Raw genomic sequence first — 13,774 nt, 5'->3', positions numbered from 1 at the left:
TGGGCACACATTTAACTTAAAAGCGCACTTTACGTTCCCTGGGCCTGTCCTAGCGCAGCTTTCGGTGTTAGTGCTGTAACACAGGGATGTCCCATACCCCACTCGTGTGCCCACAGGTCCCGCGGGGCCGCTGGGACCACAGGGCAGAGCCGAAACGGGAACTGGGAACCCACGGCGTCACCAGAGCGGACGAGACGCGCCCGCGCCGTTCAGCGCGGCGCCAGGCACCGGCACAGCCCGTCCTGCCAGCGCTGCCGCCGGAGCCCAACAACCGCGTCGGGAAAACAACTCGGGCGAGAGGCAGCGGCGGGCGCGCTGCTGCCGGGCTCCATTTCCCTTCCCAACCGCCCGACAACAGAGCCTCCTATTGTGTGACGGTCACTTGTGAAATAACTGTGTTCTGTGGTAACAGGACAACAGTTGCACATCCTACTGCACGCTTCCTTCTCTCGCAAACAGGAATACTTATACTGGGATTCATTAAAGAAGTGCAGTATCTATGAGACACAATGCCATGAAACCACAGTTCACTTCTGTCTCCTGATCTTTCTTCTGAAGGAGATGCCCAATACGTATTTAAACAAAAATCCATCTGCTTCCAAACACCTGAGATCCCAGCTGAGGTTGCCAGCGCTGGACAGGAGACAATCTGTCAATGGACCTCTGCCTCCATTTGACAGAAATACATCAAAAAACGAGCCTTTACAAAGGCCGCTGTGTGTTGCCATAGTACAAACAAAACCCAACCACCTAAACAATATCATTTTTAAAGGATAACTTGACCATGATTCAGTAAAAATGAAATACAAATCTGATTTTCTCCTCAAGTCTGTGAACCAAGCAGGTGCCAACTCCCATCTTACTGAGTGAAGGATTCCTTTCCTGAGGAATTCTTCTTGTTTCCTGCCCAAAAAGCAGTGCCATGTCTATAGATTATAAACATCTAACTCTGGGTTTTATCCTAAAACCTGATGCAGCCGCGGCCACGAGGCGCTGCAGGTGTGCGGGGCGGCAGTGCCGGGGGGCAGAGCGGTCACGCTGGCACCTGCTGCCCTGAGAGCGCCCCGAGGGCTGCCTGAGAGCCCCCTGAGAGCCCCCTGAGGACTCCCTGCGGTACCGGGATCCCTCTGTCCCTGCGGTACTGGGATCCCCCTGCCTCTGCGGTACCGGGATCCCTCTGTCCCTGTGGTACCGGGATCCGTCTGTCCCTGCGGTACTGGGATCCCCCTGCCCCTGTGGTACCGGGATCCCTCTGTCCCTGTGGTACCGAGATCCCTCTGTCCCTGCGGTACTGGGATCCCCCTGCCCCTGCGGTACCGGGATCCCCCATGTTCCTGCGGTACCGGGATCCCTCTGTCCCTGTGGTACCGGGATCCCCCTGTCCCTGCGGTACTGGGATCCCTCTGTCCCTGCGGTACCGGGATCCCCCATGTCCCTGCGGTACCGGGATCCCTCTGTCCCTGCGGTACCGGGATCCCTCTGTCCCTGTGGTACCGGGATCCCCCTGCCCCTGCGGTACTGGGATCCCCCTGTCCCTGCGGTACCGGGATCCCTCTGTCCCTGTGGTACCGGGATCCCCCTGTCCCTGCGGTACCGGGATCCCTCTGTCCCTGCGGTACTGGGATCCCCCTATCCCTGCGGTACCGGGATCCCTCTGTCCCTGTGGTACCGGGATCCCCCCGTCCCTGCGGTACCGGGATCCCTCTGTCCCTGCGGTACCGGGATCCCCCCGTCCCTGCGGTACCGGATCCCTCTGTCCCTGCGGTACCGGGATCCCTCTGTCCCTGCGGTACCGGGATCCCTCTGTCCCTGTGGTACCGGGATCCCCCCGTCCCTGCGGTACCGGGATCCCTCTGTCCCTGTGGTACCGGGATCCCCCCGTCCCTGCGGTACCGGGATCCCTCTGTCCCTGCAGTACCGGGGTGCCCCTGTCCCTGCAGTACCGGGATCCCCTGTCCCTGCGGTACCGGGGTGCCCCTGTCCCCCTGGACACGACCCAGCGCGGTGCCACCTGTGTGTGACGCCGGTAACCCAGCAGCCAGCCATTCCCAGCGCTGCTGCCAGCCCGCTATTGAAATTCAAGGCACAGATCAGCTAATCGGGTCAAGCCCCAAAAAATAGCGCTTTGGGCTCATGTGTCACAAATCAGTCTGGTCCCTTTAAACGGCGCACCAGATTAGAACAAGCACCCGAACAAGCCAAAGCGGAAAACCCGCAGCTCTCTAAAGCCGGTTTCTAAAGCCCTAACAAATCGCTCCATCTTTCACTCATTTAAACTTTCCAAATGAGGGTCAATACGGTCCGAGCATCCAAATGCTAATGCGCTTAAGTGCGCTTAAGCAGCTTTCCAGAGTGAATGGGCCAAAGAAGGGCTCGAACAGACACGGCAGAGTTACTGTCACTGTCAAAAAGTCATTGTAGCCACCCCCGGAGTGGTTGCAATTCAAGAAATTCATGATTTCTGTCTCTTAAAGGCATCTGCTTGAGAACATTTTCTTTTTCTGAGCTGCTTTATCTCACAACTTCAGGCCCGGTCTAAAAGAAAAACTCACGATCGACTCTTGAGAACCAATACAGAGAAAGGACCCACATACCTTATTGCTTTCAAATTTCACACGCACAAAACGTTACCTTATTCACAGACAAAAAGTGATTGGGCAAAGGTTCATTTCTTATACAAGCCGGAGCACTCCTTTTTTCCCCCTCCTTTCAATTGCTACAAAGTCGTAGTCACCCAAGCAGAAACGTTTGGGAACATGTGCCTCTTTAGACAAGTCTACTCGTGAAGGGATTTTTTGTTGCTGGTAAAGAAAATAAAAATGCTATGAAAACACAGCGGTTCTTTTTGGGCATTCCCTCAAAGGTGCTTTTCCACAGAGGCACAGGAGGGGAAATCAGACATCAACACCCTTCCACCCCAGTTATCGTTTGAAAAGTCTGCTTTTCTTTGGAAACAAGACTCGGTTAAGGAGTTTGCAGGAGAGCTGCACTCAGAGCTGGACAGAACTCGGGACTCGCCTGGCAAACAGACGCGTCCTATTCCATTTTCGCATACGCTGCCCACGCAGACTGACGCTTGGGAGTGTTTTTTAAATAAGCTTTCGTGGTAATTTATATGTACTGAATTATAAAACATACCTGTAACTCTGCTGATCATCTCCTAGGAGCGTAATAAGAATGTACTGCTAATGTAAAGCTAGGAGTGATAGTTTATATATTGACAAGAGACAAATCCAGAATTTCTTCTATGTCCTGCAATCCTCAGAAAGGGTTCTGATTTACAGAATAAATCACGGAATAGCAGAAATCATCTGCTCCCTATCTATACAACACACGGAAATGCTTTAGACTGCATTTCTGCACAGCTACAGTAAAAAGGGATCAAGGCGTTAAAACAACTGTATCATATACATTAAACACGCAGTACTGTAGAGCGTACACACAAAATATTCCATAAGCTATAACTCTTTGATGCGGCAGCGCTCCGAACGGCGGCGAGCGCTCCGAATGGCGGCGAGCGCTCCGAATGGCGGCGAGCGCTCCGAACGGCCACGAGCGCTCCGGCTCCCGCTGCTCCGGCTCCCGCTGCTCCGGCTCCCGCTGCTCCAGCCAGCGCCGCCGGTTCCGCTGGCTTTGCGCCCCGCTCCCCGAGCGCCCCGGAGCCCTGTCCAGCCCGCGGAGCGGGGCACACGCGCCTCTACTTCCTCAACACGGCTTCTTTTAGAAATGTGGTATCCCAGCGCACACTCAAACCGTCCTGCTGCCCCTGTCTACTCATTCTAAAGATGCCTATTATTCTTCCAACAATTTGAATACTCTTCTTAATGCAATAGTAACTATTGCTTTGAATTATTCTAAAAAGCCCCAACAAACATAGAATAGATTATATTAATTGCTCCTTTATAATTAAACAAGTTCAGCAATAGTTCCAATGGCAGTTTCCAAGAAACCACGTGCATTAAAGCAGAAGCGTTTGCTGCTCCCAGTGCTGGGAGGGAAGCGGAGTCTGAGGACTGCTGGTGTGAGACAGCCGGAACAGGGTACGAGCACACGAGCATACACCACGTTGTTCCAGCTTTGTACTCTGCGGATTCTGGCAGCACAGAAAACACAGAGGTCCGCGTTTCATCTAATTACGAGAGTGAAATCCTCCTGAAACGCTGCTCGACCCCCAATCAGTCTGATGCTTATTAAATTAGGATAATCAAATGCCTTTTTATTGGTATCTGGATGCAAATTGTATTTGAAACCACCAGCGAGGTAAAAGATTTGCTACTGTGGGAACAACAGGAACACGTGTCCTGTTCGGGCTCCTTACGCTGGGGGCTGACGGGGTGTCCCGGGAATACCGGGAACGCACCAACAGCAAATTCAACACATCACATGATGAGAGAGAAAATCTGCAAGTGAGGAAAACCAAGTCAGTGGTAACTTTCTGGGTCAGAGTTGTGCATCTGGGTACAGGACAGGTGACTTTTCCAGACTGCAGCTGCCACCGAGGCAGGAACTTGCTGCAGCTGGTTTCTCACACTGCAGAGGCACCGGGTCATACAGCTGCAGACAACCAGGGGAATTACCGATCTAAATTCCCCCGTGTAAAGCAATCAAAACCCACCTGAGAGGACATGCCCTGCTACCTGAAAAAAGATCCTTAGACTACATATTAACTGGTGTGAACCTTAACTGCGTGGAAATAGCAATAATGTCCCAGAGAAGTTACTATGATCTTCATCATAATGAGCTTCCAGGAGCAGGAATTTAACTCAGCACTGAGCTAAGTGTTAGTTGAACAAAGAGTAAATATAAAGAAGTATTAATGAGAAACCACTCCGATGACCAAAAAGTGAAATTACTGTCTGCGCACTGGGCGGGATGGAGCCCAACACTGTGGCCCCGCTCTCCCGAGACCCCAGGGTGCCCCTGAGACCCCCGGGTGCCCCTGAGACCCCAGGGTAACCCTGAGACCCTGGCGTGCCCCTGATGTACGATGTGAGACCCCTGGGTGTCCCTGCTGCCTCTCTCTGTGCCAACAGCTGGTGGCAATGATGGCTCTCTCCTTTAATTCTCTTCTTCAGAAGACAATCTGAGTTCAGTCCGAAAGGCCTTTGCCACCGCGATTCTCCCAGATCACACATCTTGGGGACAGCGGGAAGGCCCAGCCTCACGCTCCTGGGGGAAGGTACGGCTGCGGGTCTGCGCCGGGGCAGCACCGCAGAGAGCGGGCACCGGGGCAGCGCCGCAGAGAGCGAGCACCGGGACAGCACCGCAGAGAGCAGGTGCCGGGACAGCACCGCAGAGAGCGAGCACCGGGACAGCACCGCAGAGAGCGAGCACCGGGACAGCACCGCAGAGAGCGGGTGCCGGGACAGCACCGCAGAGAGCGAGCACCGGGACAGCACCGCAGAGAGCGGGTGCCGGGGCAGCACCGCAGAGAGCGGGTGCCGGGACAGCACCGCAGAGAGCGGGTGCCGGGGCAGCACCGCAGAGAGCGGGTGCCGGGACAGCACCGCAGAGAGCGGGCGCCGGGGCAGCACCGCAGAGAGCGGGTGCCGGGACAGCACCGCAGAGAGCGAGCACCGGGACAGCACCGCAGAGAGCGAGCACCGGGACAGCACCGCAGAGAGCGGGTGCCGGGGCAGCACCGCAGAGAGCGAGCACCGGGACAGCACCGCAGAGAGCGGGTGCCGGGACAGCGCCGCAGAGAGCGAGCACCGGGGCAGCACCGCAGAGAGCGAGCACCGGGACAGCACCGCAGAGAGCGGGTGCCGGGACAGCACCGCAGAGAGCGAGCACCAGGACAGCACCGCAGAGAGCGGGTGCCGGGACAGCACCGCAGAGAGCGAGCACCGGGGCAGCACCGCAGAGAGCGAGCACCGGGACAGCACCGCAGAGAGCGAGCACCGGGACAGCACCGCAGAGAGCGGGTGCCGGGGCAGCACCGCAGAGAGCGAGCACCGGGACAGCACCGCAGAGAGCGGGTGCCGGGGCAGCACCGCAGAGAGCGGGCGCCAGGACAGCACCGCAGAGAGCGAGCACCGGGACAGCACCGCAGAGAGCGGGCGCCGGGACAGCGCCGCAGAGAGCGGGTGCCAGGACAGCACCGCAGAGAGCGGGTGCCGGGGCAGCACCGCAGAGAGCGGGTGCCGGGACAGCACCGCAGAGAGCGGGTGCCAGGACAGCACCGCAGAGAGCGGGTGCCGGGGCAGCACCGTAGAGAGCGGCTGCCCGCGGCCTCCGAGCGCCTCCTCACCAGAACCTGCACTCCCGGCGGCACCTGAAACAACCCCTCGTGGCACCTGATACGTGTTCACCAGGAATCAAATCCAATCTGCTTATTCAGTTATGCCCAGCATAACCTAACTCAGCTGCTTAGACATTGCACTTAATTTATAAACCTCTGATGTTTGAATCTGACTTTCTTAATTCTGGCTGACTGTCCTAAACGCTGTTTTCTTCGGAAACGCAGCGTTTGTTCAGTCAGCTGCTGCTTTGCACGTGACGACTCAATTCTACAATTTTCACCAGCACTCATCGGACAGCAGAACATGAACGACCACCCGCTCACCTACACAGATACGAAGAGAAAGAGCAGGGGTGATGGTTTCTCGCACTGCTGTGCTTTCCCAGAGCCCCATGGGGACAGGCCGGACGCTGCGCCAGAGACGCTGCGCCAGAGACACTGCGCCAGAGACGCAGCTCCCGCCGCGCTCCCGTGCGCCCACTGCCCGCGGGGACGGGCCCAGCAGGGCAAACCACCGGAACGCGTTCTACAGAGCTTCTGAAACACAGGGAAAACGTCTTCCCTAAAGCAAACAAGAATTCAAACGTGCTGAGAAATACAGACAGCTCCTAATTATGCAGAGAGAGGGAAAATGCAAGTTGAGAAGCGTTAACGCAACATCCGTTTACGGCTAACAGCTGCGGACCGGGTACTGAAGTGCTGTTCTTTAAGTGCTGTTAAATTCATTTGTCACTTGATCGAAAGCCAACAGGCTACAAATCTCGCCAGCCCCTGCGGCGCTGAACGGGGACAGCGGTGTTCTGTGCCGGCACCAGGAAACGTCAGCGTGCGCCTCTGTCCGGTCACCCCCGCGCTTTAACTCATCTGCCTCCCCACGCTGCACGCCCAGCAGGACAAATTGCTCACTGTGGGTCCCTTTCAGGGGCGGAACGGCGCGCGGGGAGTCGTGACTGAGCAGAAACACAAGGAACAGGCACATAAAAATTCATCACTTTGGCCTCCTGACCTCTTGCCACTGGGCTTGGCAAACCCCATCTCAAAAAGTAGCACCAAGGGAGAGCTGAGCAGGGCGGCTGAGTGAAATTACTGACAAAACATATCTTGGACACAGGAAAACCCCACCAGATGCTGCATTGTCTCTGCAGAGAAGTGGTGCTGAAAAAGGGGTGATCTACCACATGGCATATTGGGTGGAATAAGTAGTGCCATTGTTTCAGAGCAGCTCTGTCACTTTACTGACTGCAGTACAAAGAGGTATAAAGCAAGATTTAATCCCGACTTTTTAGTCAGCAGATTAAAACCAATCATGCCAGATGTCCACAAGACTGTTTAACATACAGAAAGCTTTTTCATACTCTACAAAAAAGTGAACACGGTAATAACTTCTTCTTTATTTCCTCTAGAGGGGCCTTGTTCACTCACTTTTAGTTGGAAAAAAGGGAGATGTTGTAATGGATTTTAAGATGTGCTATTAATTTTTACTCTAATCTTTGCTCTTTTCCCTTTTGAGACAAAGCTAAACAAAGTAAATTCTTTTACCCATCCAAAACCAGGCAGGTAATGCTAAAAAACCTGCTGACATAAAAAAGTTGTGATTTCAAAGAGAAGACGAACAGCAACGGAGACGACCAGCAGCACTCACGACACAGGCTAAAATCCTCTCCAAAACACCCGATGCGATACAAGATATGGAAGTACGGTTATCAGCTTGCTGATCAACCAACGTGCAGCCTCTTCCCCTAGAAACAAGGAGAGCACTGCCCAGTGCTGGGGACCCGGCACAGAGCGCCCATCAGAGACACCGAGTGCCCATCAGAGACGCCGAGCGCCCATCAGAGACGCCGAGCGCCCATCAGCGGCACAGAGCGCCCATCAGCGGCACAGAGCGCCCATCAGCGGCACCGAGCGCCCATCAGAGACACCGAGCGCCCATCAGAGACGCCGAGCGCCCATCAGCGGCACAGAGCGCCCATCAGCGGCACAGAGCGCCCATCAGAGACGCCGAGCGCCCATCAGCGACACCGAGCGCCCATCAGAGACACCGAGCGCCCATCAGAGACACCGAGCGCCCATCAGCGGCACCGAGCGCCCATCAGAGACACCGAGCGCCCATCAGCGGCACCGAGCGCCCATCAGAGATGCCGAGCGCCCATCAGAGACACCGAGCGCCCATCAGAGACACCGAGCGCCCATCAGAGACACCGAGCGCCCATCAGAGACACCGAGCGCCCATCACCCACAGCGAGCGTCCGTCACCGACCGTCTGCTGTAGAGACACCCAGTGCTCTCAGCTAAACTCACCCGCACAAGAACTTGCAATGTGTGCTTAATCTGCTGTTTTCTTCTTTTTCTAAACCTATTAGTATCTAAAAATATTACCACAAAGCGTATACATTCAATAATTACTGTACTTTTAAATAGCTTTAATATTTTTTCTGTTACATTACAAAAGTGCAAAAAAATGTGCTTACTAGTGTCCTCCCCTGAATTTCCATAGACAAAAATGCTGCTAAATTCAACAAACCCCAGAACGTACATGTAATTTCTCAAATTAATTTGTCAATCATTTATGCATTTAAGAAAAAAAATTGACTTAATCTTTGGAAAAAAGCTACATACAAAAGCACACTCCCTGGCAATTCAGTGTCACACTGACTGCTATCAGATAAGCCATTTAATAACCTGGAAGCCATACGGCAGCAAGATAATGCTTTGCTTGGTTTCCCTTATCTATCAGGTGCCTACGCAAAAACGTACAACTTAGATACCCCGTTTGTTGTCTCGTCCCGCACTTAACGAATCCTGGTTACAGGCTCCTAACAGAAAAGTGACCATCTGACCAACGCAGCGACCCACACCAGCGCTACCGAAGCCGTTTTCTACCCCGTCAATCCCTACTGCCGGCAGCTGAGATCACACGATCCGTGACCTAGCCACACGTGCTTCAGTTAAACCGCGTCAGGGACACGGAGAACCTGTTTAGTCCTTGCAGGGAAACACGTAAGTCGCTGCGGTGTAAAGGCAGGTGCGAGAAGATGCTCTGTTAAGCCACCAGGGCCGGTTGTCCGTGTACCTGCAGACGCTCCTCCTGCCACCAGCCGAGTTACCCTGCATCCTCTGAAACCAGGGTGCCGCCTCCGGGACTCGTCAGGGACAGAATGACCGGTATGTTTTGGTTAGCCGTGGTTTACGGTGTTATAAACCACAGTTACAAGCCTAGCAGCACACTCTCCTCCTGGAAAATGTATTTAATTAAGTCAATTAAGCCGCACTACTTGTCTCTCTATCGTGACCATCCTCCCTGTACCCTTTGCGGCTCTCGTGCCATCCCGGCAGTTTCTGGCGCCCTCCCCGCGTTCCCTTTCCGCAGCGCCTGGCGGTGACCGATGCCGGCACGGCCGCCCTCGCCGGCACAGCCGCCCTCGCCCGCCGGCGCCGCAGCCCGGCTGACGGGCATGGGCAGCCCAGGGCCGCGGTGCGTTTATCTCTCATGCAGCCAGCGGGCGAACCTCGGGCCACGCAAGAGGAGCAGGCCAACCAAGCGTAAATCCGACTAAGATTTCTGCCAGTTAAACGCTTATTTCACCACCACTTATTCAACTTCGGAATTTGCATGATTTTACAATTGCCACTCTACTCCCTACTCGTGAATTTCTTCAAGCAAGTCTTGTGGGTGGCCCTTGAGATACATTTTACCAATTTTTCATGCCCATCCCTCGAAATGTGACCCTGCTCCTGCGCTTTTATCTCTCTGACAACCTCACACAGGAAAACATGCAGCCCCTCTGATAGCATGAAATCGGAAACAATAGCCCCTGGAAACAAAGGGCGGCAGGGGGGCAGGATACAGTCCAGGTCTGATTTCAGCCACAAACAGATGTTCATAGGACCCGATACCGTGAGCAAGCTGAAAGGAAAAGCTTGTAAAAGAAATGGACCTTAAAAACAATGTATTGAAGAGCTTTAAATAAAAGCAAAGGGAAAGCAATATGGCTTTCAATGATAAATCTCAGCAAAGAAAACCAAAGTGGCACCATGAATTTCAATGATGCATTTTTCTTATTCAATGAACTCTGCAGCTCATTTTGAAATCTACAAATTGCTGAAATCTCAACCGAGTTTACGAGTCTCCCACAGCCATTAAAAGGTTACAATACGCGCATTTCTCGTTTCTTGTAACTAATCACCATAGCTGGGAACATCCAGCGAAGTCCTGAAATATCGGCTAATGCTATTATTTTAAAAGCTGCTTATAGCCCAACAAAGAGGAATATGCTGAAAGAATCCTGATTGGAAACAATCTCAGACTAGCCGTTGGAACAAACTGTGTTCAATCTCCTTCCCTTTTCATGGGCGCTATTTCAGCCTCAAAAAGGCCCACGTAAAGAATCTATGGAGTGCTGTCCTGAATCGGACCCGGTTTCTGTTTCACAAAAGCCAATACGCACCATTTACAAACGAAACAAAGTGCAGAATCACCCCTCTGACTCAAGTTTCTGCTTTTGTGATTAAAACTCTCTTCCTCTTTCTTGAAGAGCCTGCCATCCGAAAGCCCCGTGCATGCTCCAGTGCACAAAATACATGTATTCATTACAGGAGAAAAAACCCGCAAAATCTGGCACAAAGGCGGGTGCGCAGCTTAAGTCCCGCTAGGACAGCCTCATCTGAACTCCGCACATTTGCACTGATGTTACCTATTGATTGTCTCTATCAGGAATATAGCGGACAACTAAAAGAAACGTTTGTGGTCAGGTGCAGATGTGATTTGTTAATTATTAGCATCAAACAGGCGCATACGCTAAGGAAAAAAGAGAAGTGGTACCTTCCTTCACCAGCACAAAACTCCGTAGGGATGATTTTAATGCAAAGAAGGGGGCACACAGAAGGTACCTCAGTCTGCCCGGGGAGCTTTGAGGAGCTCCGAGCCGAAGCCCGAGCCGCAAGCGCCCGCACACGCGCCCAGTGTCACCGCGCAGCCCCAGAGCCGCCACGCCAGGCTCCCGCACCGAGGCGCACGGCACCACCACGGAACAAACCCGCTGAAACACGGGACACTCCTCAGCTCCTCTGGCAGTCGTTCCAAGAACCTCCCATTATTCACTCTTGTGGCTAATTTCTCCTGCATGATTATTAATTTGAGATTGTCCGCTAGCAGCATCTAAATTATTTGGACAGGAAAGGCGCAGAACATGGCGATGGACACGCAGAACCACAGTCTGCTAACTGCAGAACGGCCGGGAACCCTGGCTGAACGCTGGCCAGGGCTGTGCAGGGCAGACGGAAGGGAGGTCTAGGGAAGCCTGGCTCAGCAAAGCTGCTGCTGCTGCCCGGGACAGCAGCTCCTCTGTGGCACCCAGGCCTGGCCCAGGGCCGTGGTAAAATGACAGAGTGCCTCACCCTCCTCCCATGCCAGATCGTGCTTGTTCAACGCACAGAGTGCAGATGTTTGACGGATTTCAATAAACCTGCTCTGCAAACACACGTAACATCAACTTTGCAATTTAAAAGAATACACGTGAAGACACGCTGGTGCCGCAGGGCCCAGCACTGGCACCGGAGGGGCCGAGCCGCGCCCGCCCCGCCGCCGTCCCCGCGGCTCCCCCGGCCGAACGCGGAGCCCACGGTGCCGTCCGCGCCGTCCCACACCCCTGCCCTCCTGACCAGCACTAGGGACCGTTTGCTGCACATGGACAACTAAAACTGGCCAGTCCTACCAGTTACATTCCTCCTCCCTTACTAACAGACCATTGTGTGCATCACAATCTTCATGCGATGGGCATTTGCTGTTTCTTTAGCACGCAAAGCAGAAATAGATATACAAGACCTCTACTATTTCTGAAACACCATTTTCATTTTTATTAAGTGTATGGAAATAAGAGATAGAATTTTTTTTCTCCTACTTTCTAAAAGGAAACCTGGTCAGCAACAGTAAAATATTGATCCTGCTCTAAGTGTCTAAAAGTAACGGGCACAGCAAATGACTGTCCTGACGAAACGACAGAGTAACGAAGGACAGCAGACCCGCTGGAGTGCCGGCGCAGGACGAACGCGGCTCCCGGCTGGCCCAGCGCCCTCCCCGCGGAGCCCCGGCTGCCGCCCGCTTGCCTTCCAACGGGCGCTGACAACGTCGCACCGCTCGTGCGGCGCAGCACTGAAACGTGTCACGACCTCACTTCAGAACCACAACAGCTAAGCAACTGGTGTGATTTGCACGAACTGTAACATCTACTCCATAAAAGACATCCTTTAACTTCTTGGAACTATATTCAATGTGCAGGAAATTCAGCTGCCAGTATTGAAGGATTTTAAAATTAGCATTACAAACCCACAATAAACTAGCACACAGAGCTGCTCAGTTTCAATACTGGAACATCACAGGCTTCGCTGCAAGTTTTACTTAGTTCTAGGGAAATTGTCAAAGGTGGGAACAATGTTAACGGCCTCCACATACCCGTCGGTATCTTCCCAGTGCATGCTATGGCTGAAAAAATCTGTGCAAGTCACCGGCAAAACATCAAGTGAAAGAGCCAATGCATAGAAATCCTCGGCAAAGAGTCTTTCATTTCAGTGCTCACAGGTTTTCAACCAGAAATTCTGTCAGCAAAGGGGTCAAAACAAGGTATTTGCTAAAGCACATACAATACGCAGTAACAGGCAAGCGTGACTTCTGCAGAGTCTAACTACAATAGAATTACAGCCTTAATTTTGCCTATCCCTGCTTTTATTGTTTGCCATTGTTTCTTAGAGTTATTCTGCTGTCAATATTTGAAGAACAGAATCCAGTCCTCATATTGATTTTCTAAAGACTCAGAATCACTGGCTTCATAATGCATATATTTTAAAGCAAGCGCATGCAAAAGGTGGAGGTGAAGCTGCCTATTGAATTAGATCAATACAAGACACCAGCCCGGCAACTACCATCCAGTGTTCATTTTCTATAATGTAAGGTATCTGGTGAACAGAAGAAACCCGAACTTCCATCCCTCTCTGGCAATCTGCAACATGACCCTCGCGCGCTCCTGCTCTGCGGTTCCCCAGGTCCAGCTGCTGTCCCTCGAGCGCTCGGCACACACCCGACTGGGCCCGTGGCGCCGGCGGCGCCGCGCTGGCGGGTCCCGCGGACAGCAGGGCCGGCAGCCGCGGCAGCTGCGCCCTGGAGACGTTTCCCCAGGGAGCTCGGGGCTGCGCTGCAGGGAATCACGGCTCAAAGCACCCCGCACAACAGCGAGGAGGAAAGAAGGGATCCGCACAAAAGCCCATCCCTGCCCAGGTTACATTTGTGCCTTTGCAAACTTAATGACAATACTACAGTTACACTGTGTTCAGCTGAAAACGTGCAAAGAATTAAAACTAGTTTAACTTTCAGGGAAGCATCAGAGCTATATGAATAAAACTAGTCTAGAAATAGCATTATAGCAGCACAAAGTGATCTCCACAAAGAGTCCATTCGGTATGTGCGTGTCCAAGGCTGGCGGGGAGACGAGGGCAGGAGCTCGACGCCCGTGCAGCAGCGGTGCTGTGATCCACACCCGA

The 13,774-nt window shown here is 53.3% G+C and overlaps 1 protein-coding gene across 9 annotated transcripts in view; it reads right to left on the bottom strand.

Moving 5' to 3' along the window:
- INPP5A (inositol polyphosphate-5-phosphatase A) overlaps positions 1-13,774 on the bottom strand; it is a 203,736-nt gene that overhangs the window by 41,357 nt on the left and 148,605 nt on the right. The gene's annotated exons all lie outside the window — the stretch shown is intronic.

This window comes from Nesoenas mayeri (assembly GCF_963082525.1).
Source record: "Nesoenas mayeri genome assembly, chromosome: 7".
Classification (NCBI taxonomy): domain Eukaryota; kingdom Metazoa; phylum Chordata; class Aves; order Columbiformes; family Columbidae; genus Nesoenas; species Nesoenas mayeri.
This window is presented reverse-complemented; position numbering and strand designations above follow the sequence as displayed.